The following is a 15,217-nucleotide window of genomic DNA, read 5'->3' as shown; positions in this document are numbered from 1 at the left end:
CAGCCAGGATCCATTGGTGTTGCTCATTGCTAGCCTGAGAAGCCCAGTGTGTAATGAACCACCTCTGGGTATTGCAGTCATGACTTCTAGGCTTTTGTTAATATTCCAGATGCACAGCTCAGAAATGGCTTCCTTGTGGGCACTGTTCTCTTCCTAGAATGAATGGGACCTGCAGGCTGAAGGGTTTGCTGTGAAACTGCAAATTGTAGATGTAATAAATACCAGGTTTACTGTTGCTTTATAAGGAACCTTCTGGGAAATCTTTTGCTGGTGTCATGGCTGAGTTATGTGATTTCCATTGGGTGAAGCTCTACAAAGGTTTGATAAAACTCATTGCAGTGTTTCATTAGCCAGCAAATTCCCAAAAGGCTGATCATCCATCATAGCATCCAATCACTATCAGTAATGATTCAGGATGTGAGAGAAGGCCACATATTTTACCTCTCTGAGAAACTCAGATAAATCACTGTCAAGGTAAGTCATCATGTTCAGTTGTGTTAAAAGCCTGAAGAACAGTTACAAGGCTCACAACAGCAGTGGAGAGGTTGTGGGGAAAGGAGTCTTGAATGATTCAGCTCAGCCGTGGTAATGCAATGGGCGGAAATGCCCTGGGGCACCAGTTTAGTTAAAATAATGGTTAATGTCTACATGCTGTAACCTTAGGAACTATAAGGAAGCAAGCACCTGACATCTTGAGAGCTTACACAAGGCTTCAGGAATAAGTTGCTGTTAGCTTCTTTATTTTCTAAGAATTTAGATAGAAATAGGTGATGTTGGCATTTCATGCTGTGCTACAGACAGCAATTTCGTTCTTACCTAGGGGAACATCAGTATTGCTGATACAAAAACCATGTTACAATTTGGTGGATTTTGAATAGTCAGGTGAAATGGAACCAAGATTTAAAATTCTTCTCCTTCTGTTCTGCCGAAATAAAACCTGATCAAACCAAACACCTTCTCAGATTCTGCCTAGATTCAATCAGTCTTGCAAACAATAATTCAGTAATCATCAAATACCTGTGTCCTGAGTCATACAACCACTGCTGTTGGTCTGTGATCTCTGTCAGCTCTTAGTTACGCAAGCATGGTCCATTGTGACTTTCCTATTAATCCTTTTCTCTTAGGCTGCTTTCTAGTGCTTTATTGAACTGACTCTGTAACCTCACTGCCTCAGTACTGCTTCGTGACAGCAGCTGCTTTATGGGTTCCATCCCTGTATACCCTCCAGGATCTGTCTCTCTACCTCTCCCAGGGCCTCCTGATGCTCTACACATTCCTGTTGAACTGGTTCTTTGGGTCATTTGTAATGTCAAGCTTTACTGCCCCTTCTCTCAGAATTGTGAGTCTTAGAAAAATAGCATATTTGTTTTAAAAGTGTGTTGCCATGACAATGCTACATCTGGATCTTGTAAATATTTGGGAAGTGTATATTGTTAATCCAGGAAAAATGAGACTCACCTCAATTATGCGTCAGGTGCCTATTCATAACTGGACACCTTCATATAACTGAGAGAGTCTGGAGGCAGTAGAGTGGTTCATGATTTTAATGGAACAGGGCATGCACATGTGCTCTCGTGGTGTCCAGTAAGTTATTAAAGCACATGTTCAGAGAAAACAGTGTTGGTGATTTATGCCATGAGTATTGCCCAGCTCTTAAGGAATCGAGTAAATTCTGTAAAAAAAGAACCACTTTCTGCCTACAGGACTAACTCTGAAACAATTGCTGATACGGATTCTCTCCCATGTCTGAAAAGGAGACAATTTGTTGCCTCTTGATGACGAAGCTCTCGGACCTTATCTAACTGTCACTTAAATTGAAAGTTTAAATCTAGATTGGATTGATGAAGCCCCAGGTTCATTCATGCACCCATTTTTTAATCTCTATCCCACAGTACAGTGTGGATAATCAGGCATTTTTCTCACATGTTCCTCACTGCTTTGCAAACGCAGTGAGAGTTCATTGGCTCACCTGGAAGCCATACATATTTATTCTGGTACTTGCTTTTAGATTACTTTCACTTCATGCAGAAACGAGTGTCATTTACAAATGCTCAGAGAAGCCTGGGAACCTGCAGTTCGTTCTCAGCCATTTCAGCCCACGGGTGACTCTGCAAATGAGCATGTCAAAAATAATTCCTTTTGCTGAGAGCTATGCAACAAGCTATGAGCTTTCTTTGCTGTTAAGAACTCTTTTAAAAGTTCAAAAAGCAATGGCTTCTGAGCTCTCTCCTGCCTGCTCAGCCCATGTTATTTCCAGGCGCTGCTGCGGTGTTGCTGTGTAATTGGGCTGTGATTGCAAAGCACGTGTTCTAACAAGCACTACACAGACTTCCAGGGTCTGGCAGCGGCTGTGATTTCATGCTGCTTGACAGTAAGACCGTAAGTGTACATAATACTTCCTACCAAAAAGGTAACCATGGAGTTGGAATTTTCTGTTCCATTACATGAAAAACATCCTAACACTAAAGTCTACCCAGACACATCTTACTTGCACAAACCAGGCTGTACACACACCTCCTAGGAAACCAGCTATGGACCTGAATGCTCTACCTAAAATAATGGTTGAAAGCTCACTCAGGAGGTTATGCTTTGAGACATGGCTGGGTCAGCAGTTCAGGGGAGATGGAAATAAGGCATTTTAAAGTCTGATGAGCCCCACCTGAGGGTTTACATATGTTCATCTGCACCTTTCTGGGGTCTATCCTTAGGCTGCAAGATGAAGGTGATCACCCAGCTTTCTGTAGGCTAAAGATATATAAATTACTAAACTGAATAGAGGAGAGTCAGCAGATTCCCGTATGCTTTTTCTTAAGGTAATGGAAAATAGATTTCACCCTGTGGAATGGAAAGGCAACAAACATTAACTGGCTTCATTGCACTGGGCCACCCAGCACAACAAACTCTACCACAGGGCATGATCCCACAAGTGTCAGAGCTCAGCAGGGCTTCTGTGTGATTCTTGTTTGCTTTGTGTGATAGCAAAGAATCTTCTCAGTAGGTCATTTACCTGTTGCATTTGGCATTTTGATGCCAAACAAACACTATGAAGATACAGAAATAATTTGTTTCATTACTGCTGAATAAGCTGCTCCCTGGCATTCCCTAGTTACATATTACAGCAACAGTCAGTTGGCTGTGGCAAAACATGATTAGCTAAGTCTGCAGAGCACAGTTGAGAGAGGCAGAATGTAGAGAATTGAGGGAAAGTCTGCAGGGGCTTTGGAAAGGAAGGGGGCTCCTGGAGGAGCCTTTGTCAGAAATATGAATTGCAGTTTGTCCGCGTGCCTTCCAAGCAGACTTCCCTTAAGGAGTGATTTTAATTTATCTCATGCCTCTGTGAAAGACCTACATGATGACCTGTTCCATTGCCTGCTGGCAAGATGTCGTGAGCTACCAGATGCAAGTACCCAAAACTTCTAACAAGCCATGTGCAGGGAAAACCAAGGATTCCCCTTCAAAACCTAAAGACTCCTAGAAAGTGATCGGACACCAGTGAATGGCTTGGGAAAGCCAGGTTCCTCACCTACCATCATGGCTTGGTGTTTGAGAGCTACTCCTGAGGAGTCTTCTAGGTCTGGTGGTGGGGGAAACGACTGATTTCTTAACTTACTAAGAGCAGATTCCTGCTACTTAAGGAAGATCATCTTTTAAGAGAAAAGAACTTACAGAGTTCTGCAGCTAGTCAAAACACACCATCAGTTTACAAATATATATTTTGTTTCTAGTTGTCAAGGAAGAGAATAAAATTTAGCACCATATTAACTAAAATATTGAGGAATGTGCTCTAGAAAAACTGTTTTATCCCTTTGCTGTTCTCCAGGCAGCTGTGTCAGAGCAGAGGTAAGGGAGATTGCTGAACTCCCAGACTTGCGTTTCTTGCAGCACCGAGTGAAACCCAAGCACTGATTCCCCGTGTCATGATGGGTGGCAGACATCTCGACAAAGATCACTCAAGAAGCAAAACCATAGCTTAGCTAAGGTGTAAATGTTATGACATATCCCACAGTCTTACAGGCTGCTGTTTTATCTCCTTCCTACATACATTTTCTATCTTCTCTAATATTTAAACAAAAATCAAGGCAGGCAGAGATAAGATGTCTCATACAGGCAAGTGCAAGGTATTTGCTGGCAAGCGTTACTAGGCAGAATCGTATATTGGTGAAGAGGTAGCTCAGCTGCAGGAAGGCAGGCTTGGAAGGGAAAGATCCCTGTGCCAAAAGAACCTGGATAGAATTAATTTGTTGTTTACAATGAAGCGTTTCTCATTTCTAGTGTGCTGATAACTTCAGAGCTGGAATAGCATGAGCACCGTTCTCTGAGCACCGTCAAATAAAAGCCCTGACCTTCTGGACTGGGCAGTTTTCTTTTAATGTGTGTTTTGTTTCATAAGTATATAAACATATCCATTATTTTACTCAAGCAGCCAGAAGGGAAAAACAGATTGCAGTTCACCCCAGACATTCAGCTGGATAGCATAATGTTTAAAGTCGTTACTAACCCTCCAAATAACACTTGGGGCAAGTCATCTATAATGGATGACTCTGGTCCATGTCACAACTCTGCCAGGTAGAGCCCACCCTGACCAGGAGGAGCCACCACTCCCTGGCACAGCCTCATCCACAAAAGCTCTTCCAAGGCTCCTCACCCCTGACTGTCTGCACCCCGAGCCAATATCTGCTGGCCTGGAAGCATTAACCTCCTGTCTGTCCACCTGAAGTTTGAGGCAGATCACCTCAGCCTGGTGCTATGGGTTCCAGCCCTGGGTAACCCCTCTCCAGACCTTTCCAATATGCTGGTTTGCGCTGATATTCCTCGCTAACGCTCCGAGTCATGTTTTTCATTGCTGTCAAAGCATTTAGCACAGACACCAGCACACCTTCTGAGTCCTGTGTTTCAGCTCTGAGAAGTTGGCTGCGTAGAAAACAAAGAAAAAAGATCATTATTGTCTGAGATGCTAATGACTGACCAAGGTGGAGACTAGAAATTCAGGGCTGGTTTTGTCTTCACTCAGCCTGCTTTTTCTATAGCAAAAAGACACTAAAACAAATAAAAATCCTAAACCAAATGTTTATGCAGAAGTACTTTCTTTGATTTTTGTTTCACATGCATCGGGATCTTTTCAATGTTCTTGAATTTTTGGCCAGCTGCTTATGATTATTACTGGTTTACCTTCCAGCAACTCTAGCCGCTCAGCATTTGCTCCAGAAGTGTACTGCCCAATGCATGTCAAGGCACAACCACGGATCATGGGATAAAAAGGCGTCCTTTGTTTGCAGGGTTTGTTGTTTTGCTTCAGGTTGACTCACAGCAAATGTTCCAATATGACTCAGAAAGAGACAATATTTAATTATGGAGACATTCTGTACTAGCATCTGAGGTTCAGCAACTTAAGGTGCTGTTGCTGATAATAATAACTTTGCACTAATAGCCACTTTCATTCAAGAGTCTCAAGGTTGGCTGAGCATTATCCTGTTAAGTTGGCTGAAGGGGTTTAAAAAACTGCCAGGCACAGAACCCTCTGCCCAGCTTGGGAGAAGCTTGGATGTAACCCAGGGCTACTTTGCTTCACATTGTCTATAATTAAAAATTCATAATACCTTCTGGAGGTAAGATTTACGTGCAAATCAGATGGCCTCGTGGCCAGCCACATAAAACCTTTTTTGGCCAGCGTTAGGGGTGCCGCTGTTTTGAGTGTATGAAATGAGACGTCCTGTTCCCAACCAGATTGTTATTTTTGATCTTTCATGGGGCTAAGTTCTGGGGAATTTTAGGAAAACACAGACAATAAGAATGCCATTCATTTCAAAGGGATCAGGAAGGAACAACAGTTTTCACCTCTAAGCTACTTTTGTGAAATTAGGTGCAGCTCTCTGTATTTTGGCTTAGTCTTTGGTCAGCTTCTCTTGAGCTGCTGGCATATCATTTAAACAGGACTTGTGCTTCCAAACATTCTTCAACTCAGCTGAGCTAAAGCAAAGCAATACAGGATGGCAAGTACATAAACCGCCTTCCATCAGGTGATCCTCCTTCTTCTAGTCACTGTCTCCTTGGTGCCAGCAGCAGCGGAGCATTGAAGCAGCACACCCCGAAAGCCTGGATACCCAACTCCACAGTAGCATCCTGACAGTGCCCGGTGAGGCAGACCCACGGCCAGTCAGATGAGCAGCTCCAAGGTTGAGGGCAGAGTATTCTGCTTTTCAAAACCCACCTTTTTGTTGCTAGGACTGTCACTTATGCTATCGTTAAAGTAGTCACAGCTGTTCTTGGTTTAAGACATTAAAGAGAGTCCCAGGTGCTTGTTTTATGGAGATGAATAATTAACTGGCAATTTTATAAAAGAAGCCTTGCTTCATGGCAAGCAGTTCCTTAAGTGCCCATACTGCAGGAGAGCTCTTTCAGAATAAAATCACATGGTTCCTGTTTGTTTGAAAGCAAATTATTCTCCCTTCCATGAGCTTGAAGAGACCTGGGAGCTTCTCTGGAAGGTGAGTGGCTCATGACTTTGGCCTGTTTTGCTCTTGTTCCTCTCTTATTCCCCTTGTGTACTGACTCCAAAGTCACCACAGACCTGCAAAGTCAAGTTGTAATGAGTCAAACCAAATAACTAAAAAGTGAATGGGGAGAAACATTTCTAGCTTGGATTATTTGACTCCCCGCAATTGCCCCACCCTGGCTGATTTCAGGACAGCTGCAATTGCTGTATGATCTCTTGATGAACAAAGGAAATCTAAACCCTCAAAGAAACTGTCTGCATTTGTTTAATGCCTGAGTCTGTCCAACCTGAAGAGAAGTTCCTTAAATTAAGTAACCAGCAGCAGAAAAGAAAAAAATGTAGGAAGTTGTAGTCTGTGTTGGAAACCTCCCACTGAGGAACTCTCCCATAAATTTTTGTATTTCTTTTCAAATTCTGACTGTTAGGAAAGAGATAATACAATCTCAAACTCTATTTCTTTCTCTTCTGCAGTTCCCTCCTTTCAAGCATCTCTTCCAAGCAGAGAACCTCCTAAATTCCTAGGCACAATTGTAGTCTTTGTAAGAAATTAGTTATGATGATGACAGCAGCCCCAGTGGCATCATTCCTGTTTGAAATTCACCAGTATTAAAGAAATGAATGACACTATCTTAAAAAATGTTTTCTGGAGGCATATGAGGTCTTGTCAGACTGCATCACAAAGCAAAACCTTTAGGATAGTTTGACTCAGTTGCTTTTTTCTGTCCCTAACACATGCTTCCCTGCACCAGTGGAGTCCTGTTTTCAGTGACTCAATCCTTAGTCTTTTAAAACAGCCCAATAAAGAAGAAAAAAAGGGCTTTATCTATCTTTCAGAACATTTTTGCCTTTATTGTTAACTTAGTTACTTCCAGGACGGTGAATAGTTCAGCGCTTACTAAGGGGTCTTGCTGAGCTGTATTCCTTCTGATTCATAGTGAATACAACATGAAAATGTTCTTCTCATTCCTTCCTCATTTTAGCTGGATGAGGTACAAGGGAGCCTCTTTGAATTACTTTTTTTTTTTCTTGCACTCACTCTTGTAGATCACATTGCAGAGAAGTAGATAAGCACAGATGCTTACCTTTTATTCTTTCACTCACTTCCAAGTAACTCTTGAACACTTGCATGCTGGGGAGAAAAAGAACACCAAATAATTTGTACTCTGCTGATCACTTGTAATTTACAGTATTGCCGAGAACTTTAAAATACAAGTTGTTGGAGTTAAAAAAGAGTTTCAAGAAAGGTTTTAAAGGGAAAAGTTTGAGATAGATGGAGGTGATGGTGGAAGGACTGCAGAAGTGACTGGTGGATACAGACCTGTCCAGTGCTATCGGTGACCCAAAGACAGAGCAGTGCTGGAGGTGGGGGTGATGCTTGGGAGTAGCAGCCTGGAGACAGGGCACTGGTTTTGTGGTCAGGCTTCCCCTGTGCTACAGGCTGGGTCAGGTAAGCCCCACTCCTTGAAAGCATTTTGTTGCCCACAGCCCATTGAACGCAGTGGGTGGAGAATTCAGCCTGGGGTGTCCTGAGCGCCCCCCCCCCCCCCCCCCCCCCCCCCGATGCTCAGAGCTGGCCCCAGGGCAGGCGGTGGGCACAGGACTCAGGGCATTACTGCAGGCACAGGGCTTGGTGCATTACTGTGGGCACAGCTAATGTCTGTCTGAAGAGAAAGTCCTGGAGGTCACTTGGGTGAAACCAGTTTGGTCAGGGGAACCAAAGTTCAGGACTCCCAGGTGAAAGACTTCAGAGTTTTGTGCATGTTCTGGAAGTACTTTTTTTAAGAGCTGCCTTAGCTCAGTCAATACCCTTGAAAACCCACTCTTATCAGTTTTGAGCTAACTCTGGCTTTGGCCTTCCCTTCCCCTGCAGGCAGGGCTGGGGGTTTGCCACCGGGGCTGTCCCAGGTCAGGGGACAGTGCCACAGCCCTATGTCCTGGTGACACGCAGCAGACCTTTATGGCAGGAGATAGTCTCAGGTTTCTTTTCTCAGTCTGAAGAGGAAAAGTTATACTTTGAGAGGGTTTTGTGGTTTTTCTAACATCTTTTGATCTTTAGGACCAGCCAAATCAAATATCTTTTCCTGGATACACACTGCTGCTTTTTTTCCCCAACTTTCTCTCAAATCCAAGTTTCACCTGGAGTCCCCCAAGACAAACACTTGCTGCTACCTGTGCTTTGCTGCACACCGTAAGGAGACTGCAGTGGCTCCCGGCAGGGGCATTCCTTTGGGGAAGCCCGGATGGTTTGGCATTGGAATGGCCTGGTGGGAGCCACGGGACGAGCCCGGTGCCATGGGACAGGGGGGCTGCTGGCTCCTGTCCCACTGAGATGTGTGGGGAATACCTCCTGCCTGCTCTCACCCAGGGAGAACTGCTCTGAAAACACCTCCTGTGATACTACTGAAAGCCAAAAACGAGTAAATGCACTTTAGGCTCTGCACTTTAGCTTTTCCTAACTCTGTTTTGCTGAGCTAACCGCTAATGCAACCCACCTGCTTCCCTCCCCTCCAAGAGGAAAAAGAGGCAGCAGGCTCCCAGAGGCAAAGAGAAGGAAGACTAGGATATTGTAGAGAGAAGGTAGCAGCTGTGTAATTTTACATAACAAAGCAATTTTGGGAGGTTTCGGCTCATTCTTGTACTATAGTAACATTTTTTTGTGTGCAGCTGATACAGCTACAGTTGGGCTGCACTCTGAAATGGATCGGCATGAGAAATGGGTTGTTAAAACCATAAACCTTTGATCAGGTGCAGAAGTGAAGCTGGGTCTTATTTTGATTCCTGCAGTTGGTTTACATCTCCAGAAAGAGATGCCTAGGCACAGGGTGGCAGGTGGTGAAATCTAGCTGGGAGATGGTCAACAACCAGAGGTGGGCAGAAGGGTGCTTATGGAGACATCCTCCCAGTTTTTTTCTCCAGCTAACAAGCCCTTCTTTGGTGCTTGGTTTTTGAGTGCCAAAGTAAAAAACACCGACATAAAGCTTGTGGCTTGCCAACGAGCAGTTTGGAGCACAGAGAGTCAGAGATGGCTCTCAGGAAAGGGCTCTTCCTGCTGACAGTGCCCTCATCTCTGTATGTCAGTTTGCAAAGGAGTGAGGTTTGCCTTCTAGAGAGTGCCATGTCTCTATCCCTGAGTTTTTTGATGTCGAAAAGAGATGTGGGGGGTTCATTCAGGAATGTGAACGCAGCATCTAGCATTTAAAGGAAATAGTAGATATAAACTTCTTTTTTTTCTTGAAAGTCAGGAATTTTAGTGAGTGCAGCTGGGGATGTGGCAATCATGTTAAGAGGAGAAAATAAAGCATTGGCTAATTATGCTTTTCTTGGAGCAGAGTTGAATGAAGTGCAGTTGAAAAGAGAGAAGGGACTGAATGCAAGAAATGTTTTTTGTAATACAAATGCAAACTAATCCAAGCTGGAATAGTCATCGGTGTTTCAAAAACTTAGCCTCTGAAACAGAGATATTTGAAGAAATGAAAAAAAAAAAAACACACCACCACCCCCCCCCCCGCCCCATCCCAGAAGGAGTAAGAGCCATTGAAAGAGACTGTGAATATTCTAAGGACAAAAGAATCCAGTGGGAGACTCCTGGGCTAGAAGAGATGTAAAAGAATGCTGTTGAGTAGGTGAGCGCTCGTCAGGTGAAGGTAAGGAATGCTATCTCAGGGTGAGCTTCTTCCAGAGCTGACTTCCATGTACCTGAGATGAGGCTGAGAAGCATTTTCCGCTTCTTGCTGTTATTCTGCCATGACTTTCCTCCCTGAAAGATGTGCTGCCTGCACAGGGCTGTGTCCTCTGAAGTCGTTTGCCTCCTCCAGCTCCATAGCAAGACCCTCATGAGTTCTCAGCAGCCAAACTCAGTAACTATAGTCTGGCTTGAGAGACTGAAGTTGAAAATTTTGGTTTTTGTAGACAAATATTTGCTTCCTAAGGAAAACAAGATTTTTTTTTTTTTAATGAATGGGGTAAAATTTTTTGTCCATAGCTAAAATTTCAGATTGGCACTGATTACATTTATGTCCTGGCTTTCATTCAGCTTTTCAGTGAAAAAACAGCATGTTCAGAACACAAATATAACTTGCAGAACCTATTCTCTGGTCACTTTCTGAAAAAGCAAGCTGCTGTTCAAGGATGGGTTTTGTAATTGTGTGTTTCAGGGCTCATGTCATCCCTGTCTCCGGGGAGTTTTCAGAAGCGTTTCAAGGCTTCTTATTTCAATTTTCCTTTCAAATTATATTTTATCTTCTGCATCACTTATTAAAGGAACAGGGCTCTCAGTTCCCATTTGAACATTTGTAGCTGCTAGTAAAATCAGACTAGGGGGTTTTTTTGGTTACTTTTCAGAAAGTTCAGAGCAGTTTTTAGTCTAGTGCATTGTCCCATCCTCCCAGAGGAGTTTTCTTCAAACTAAGGAAAAAAAGGCACAACAGAAGCTTCCACAGCAACTTGCCTATCTCTGCCAATGGGACTTGGCTCCAGAACAGGCCGTCTGGCTTTTTCTCCTGCTATTGAATCCTCTGCAAAGGGGAAAAAAAATCACATTACCTGAACCTAGCAGTGCTTGTTTCCACCTCCTGATGGGCTGTGATCAGCAGCTGCCACATTGCTGACGATCGCCTCCTCTGTATGTGTTGTCTCCACTATATCAATCAAATCTTCCATGTCAAGAGCAAATCTTCCAGATTAGCATATGTCAAATTTCATGTCCTGAACTGTTAGCATGTCCCTTGGTTACTCTGCTGTGTTTTTACTTTACAGCCATTTGATAGTCACAGGAAATAGGAAATAACATGAAATTGTAGAATATAATTTTGCACTTTCTTACTGCTTAGAATTATGTGCCATAATCCATTTGAGCATTTTGCTGTGGATGACCTATATATACTACAGCTGACCTCTGCTGTGTGTGTCTGGCACACTGAATTAGAAATAATTGCAGATACATTAGAGAAGTCACGGAAAACCTGTCAGGTACATTTGTACCAAGCTTTATAAAGGCAATTGGCCAGAGCTGACTCCCACTCTTGAAATGGGAATTTCTCCCTCTCCAGGCAAGGGACACACATCTAACTAAGACTGCTTTCTAGGAAAGAAGCAAAAGGGCGTCCTGCAGAGCCAAATTCCCTCCCAGAAATGCTGCTGGATATCTAGTGCAGACGTGCTTATTTGGCAATAAAATGTGATAACTTATGCGCATCCCCTTCTCCAAAGACCCTAGAATAAGTGAGCTGGTATGAACAAATGTAAACTCCTCTGAGAAGAAAGTCAATGGAGAGAGAGACACTTTTGCTTTCACAAATAGTCCTGCTGGGATGAGAAAGGCTGCAAGTGATCAAGACGAACGGTGGCTGATGGATGGGTTCAGCCTCCCTCGGCCCCTCTGAGGATGGAGAGTGGCCATGGTCCGGCTCTGACGGCCCACAGGGAGTCTGCTCACAGAGAGGCTCTGGGTGGCAAAGGGTCACGCTCCTCTTAAATGACAAAGGGTTGTGCTAAATTAAATTGCTGTTGCAAAAAGAAAGTAGCAAACATACTCAAATGTCTCTTAGCACAAAATATTAGATTTGCACTCGTTCCAGGCTGCAGAACTGGGTGTTTTGGGTGTTTTAGGTGTTTCAGGGTAAATATATGGGGTGCTGTGCATGGCTTCTTTTAGTTATGTTTGCAAAAGCTGGTCCATGATAATACAGCATTTGGAGCACAAGGTCATGTAGTTCCTTACCATGCATCAGTTCACTGTGGATATTTTTACAGGTTGCTTATATGTCGATCTTCACTATGGAAAGGGTGGTCCAGCACATCCAAAGAAGTTATTTTCAGCTCCTAACTCAAGCATTGGCATCCTGGGTAATCCCACACAGGTCCTCTGATAATCTGTCCCTTCCCTCTGTCTGCAAAATGGGAATTGTGTTTCACTGCCTTGCAGGAAAACTGTGAGAATGAAAGCTCAAATACTATTTCAGGGGGATTTAAGTACCTTGGCAGATAGACAGTCTGCGCCCAGCACCTTTCTTTCACGTTTTTCCCCCACAAAGAGGAATTTTTTTTCTCTGTGGAAAAAAAAGACATTGAAACCGTACAGTGTCTTTTTACCTCAGGGCAATCCATTCCACGAAGAAGCAAGCACTGCACTTCAAGCAGGACCTGACAGTAATTAGCGAGTTTACTTTGGCATGACTAAATAAACTGTGCTCCACCCACTCCCTTTTCAGCTGAGCATCTTCTCATTACACGACTCGCTTATCTCTTTGTTTCCAGATGCTGCTTCTCCCCAGAAGCGAGCAGGTACAAAGCGCTGTTCCAGAAGCCCTGCTCTAGCAGAAGGGCTGCAGGTGCTGGTGCAGCGGCAGCATCGCTGCGGTGCCGGCTGAGCGAGGGCGGCCGCTGCCCCCAGCCCACCCCAAATGTCAAACAAACCGCCCAGGCTGAAGGCACCAGCTGTGCTCCTGGCAGAGCTGGCAGCCTGCATCACGTCTCTGATTGGGACCAAAGGGAAAACGATGATCTCTCCAAGTGACATACAGGATTCGTAGGCTGAAATTGGCTCTTGGGCACAATTAGGAGCGTTCAGAGCTTTATGCGTTGCAAGTCTTAGCAATGTGGAGGCAAAACCTGGTGGGAGAGCAGATGCAAACAAATATGAAAGGAGCGCTTCATCGTTTCTGGGTGCAAGTGAGGACATAATGCCCGGCTCCACTCAGCTTGTTGTTTGCAGACGCAGAATCCTGTTTCAATTCAAGATAATTGGCTGGAATAGGTTTACTTTTTCTTCAGAGCTTGTTCCATATAACGTGTCCTCTTAATGGTGGATACTTCCTCACCTAAAACCATTGACAAGCCTGGTAATAGAAGGCACTGACAATGTCACGTGCATGTAAAGGTAGTGCAAAGAAATTCATCCATCTTCCCATCAGTCCCATTAGCTGGGAAGAAAGTTCTGCAGCAGATTTGCAGTGACTCGGTGCGAGTTCTTGGATAAGGATGTTCTGCAATAAGTCCCCACCTTGGAGGGTCTTTTTCCCAAGTGGTTTGCTGGGTCTCCCAGAGGGAGTAAACAGGTGTAAGGATTTCAGGAAAGGAGTTTGTGCACTCAGATGCTGAACTATGATTTGGCTTATCCTGTTCAAGGATCCCATAGTAGGAAGAGCAGGTTACTGGGAGAGATACAGGGCTTAACTTCCTCCTAACTCTCTCAGAACTGGAGGCCCAAACGGCTCAACTGTCATAAACAATTTTCCTCAATTTTGCAGATGTCCAAACTTTGAGTCGTAGGCCGATACTGATGGACTGTCCCTGCTTATGAACTTCTCGTGTTGTGCCCGGGTCATGCTGAAGGCAGCAGAGTGACCCTGAGCACACGAGCATGAAAAGGGGAGTGGGAAGACAGAACTGTAGCCATTTATTTCAGCGTATTTGAGGGAGAATTAGTAAAAACAATGACTAATACACACCTTTCACTCTGAGAGTGGGGGCTGAAAGAACCTGAAACAAAGAAGAAATACTGCAAGGCCTTGCCTACCAAAAGCCACTATTCTTTACTGCAGATTGCTGAGATGGAGAACAAATTTGTTCATGCTGTGACACTTATTTGATTCTGAGCAGGTCCTTGACAGTGCTGGAAGTAACCCTGGCAGTGGGTAATGGCATGTAACCACAGGCAACAGCAGCCCTGAAGCTCCACACTCTCCATTCTCCTCTGTAGTTAGTACCCTTTTGCTTCTCGAAAGCACCTCTCCGTCAGATTTTCTGATGTTGCTTATTAGGCTGCCCTTCTCCAGAGTAGTGTTCCTCTGCCTGGAGCGGATGGGGCTCTGCGGGTCAGATCCCATCCTCTCCATGGCCCCCAGCTCCAGGTTGCCTGTCTGTAGTCCTGAAAGCCAGAGACATTGCCAGCAGCTCCCTTGGCTGATGCTCAATGATTGAAGAGCTTTAGTTCGGTGTCCACATCATTGAACACGGCATTAATTGGATGCTGAGACAGATCAGCAGACATCAGGTAGGATGTGTGATTGTTTGCAGGTCACACCTGCACGGATCCTGCCTGGGTCTGAATTGAATCACTTTGACAAGCAATATGGGGTGCTGCACTTAGCAGAAGGGGCTCCCGTTTTGGGGCTGCACTGAATCATTTAAGTGTTCACAATGTGAAGATCGAACTGCAGACTTACTAGACTCCCTAAATAAACCTTATCTGCACCAAACACACCCATCAATTTTATTGCCATCAAGCAGATATAGAAGGAATTAGTTGTCAGGGAATGCTTCTAATTTAAAGTTAGCAGCTGTTATTATTTCAGAGTGGCAAATTTTATGATTTTGCCTAAAAGTGTGCCCTCAGTAAATTAAAACATTTTGTAAAAGCTGGATTATGATTATATCTGCAATGGCTCTCACATGTTGAGAGGGGAATGTAAGAGAAAGCCTAGAGTGAATAATGTTAGTGGGGATGGAGGAACAGACAGGTAAAACTCGTGTTACCAAGTGATGCGGGCTGAGCAGATCTTTTCCTCCCCAGAAGCCAAACCTTGGCGTACCTGCATAGAAAAGCATTCCCCAAAGCACTTGGTGTCCTTATGCCCCAGAACACTGTCACGGTGTAAAAGGCCTCTGAATGCCTTTTAAAGGAAATGCAGTTTGGAATGTTGCTTCCACCTGTGGTTGCAGCTGCAGCAATGCCGGTGGGACCGGGCTGGGTGAGCAGAGGCGAGGCATGGTGCAGGCTCTCAG

Source organism: Harpia harpyja, chromosome 18 (genome assembly GCF_026419915.1).
Source record: "Harpia harpyja isolate bHarHar1 chromosome 18, bHarHar1 primary haplotype, whole genome shotgun sequence".
Lineage (NCBI taxonomy): Eukaryota > Metazoa > Chordata > Aves > Accipitriformes > Accipitridae > Harpia > Harpia harpyja.
This window is presented reverse-complemented; position numbering follows the sequence as displayed.